This window comes from Hemicordylus capensis, chromosome 4 (genome assembly GCF_027244095.1).
Source record: "Hemicordylus capensis ecotype Gifberg chromosome 4, rHemCap1.1.pri, whole genome shotgun sequence".
Taxonomy (NCBI): Eukaryota; Metazoa; Chordata; class Lepidosauria; order Squamata; family Cordylidae; genus Hemicordylus; species Hemicordylus capensis.
The window spans coordinates 304,836,685-304,837,400 of record NC_069660.1 but is presented as its reverse complement, the minus strand read 5'-3'; the positions used below and the strand labels follow the sequence as shown (position 1 = coordinate 304,837,400).

General features: G+C 53.8%; 1 non-coding gene across 1 annotated transcript; it reads left to right on the top strand.

Annotated features, from left to right (window-relative positions):
- The first annotated feature begins 392 nt into the window (after positions 1–392).
- Positions 393–464, top strand: TRNAA-UGC (transfer RNA alanine (anticodon UGC)). Its single transcript has one exon. It is a non-coding gene; the product is annotated as a tRNA-Ala (tRNA).
- The last annotated feature ends 252 nt before the right edge of the window (positions 465–716 follow it).

Here is a 716-nt window from a genome sequence, read left to right as displayed (position 1 = left end):
AGCTAAGCAGGGTCCACCCTGCTTGCATATGAATGGGAGACTTGATGTGTGAGCACTGCAAGATATTCCCCTCAGAGGATGAAGCCGCTCTGGGAAGAGCAGAAGGTTTCAAGTTCCCTCCCTGGCTTCTCCACGATAGGGCTGAGAGAGATTCCTGCCTGCAACCTTGGAAAAGCCGCTGCCAGTCTGTGAAGACAATACTGAGCTAGATAGACCAATGGTCTGACACAGTATATGGCAGTTTCCTATGCTTCCTATGTTCCTAACTGCTGCCCCAGCGCCTGATGCTGCTACCAGCCCCACTGCCCAGTGCCGATACTGTCCTCTTCTCCATCACCAGACTGCCTACTTTCTAGATCAGGGTGGCTGTGTGTGGCCGTGCCATTGGGGATGGGGCTGTAGCTCAGTGGGAGAGCATCTGCCTTGCATGCAGAAGGTCCCAGGTTCAATCCCTGGCAGCATCTCCAGGGAGGGCTGGGAGAAACTCCTGCCTGAAAGCTTGGAGAGCTGCTGCCAGCCAGTGCAGACAATACTGAGCTAGACGGACCAATGGTCTGACCCGGTATAAGGTAGTTTCCTTGTCTGGATGGGGTCATAGCGCAGTGGTGGAACATCTGCTTTGCATGCAGGTGGTCCCAGGTTCAATGCCTGGCATCTCCAAGTAGATCTGGGAAAGTCATAAGAACAAAAGAATAGCCCTGCTGGATCAGGCCCAA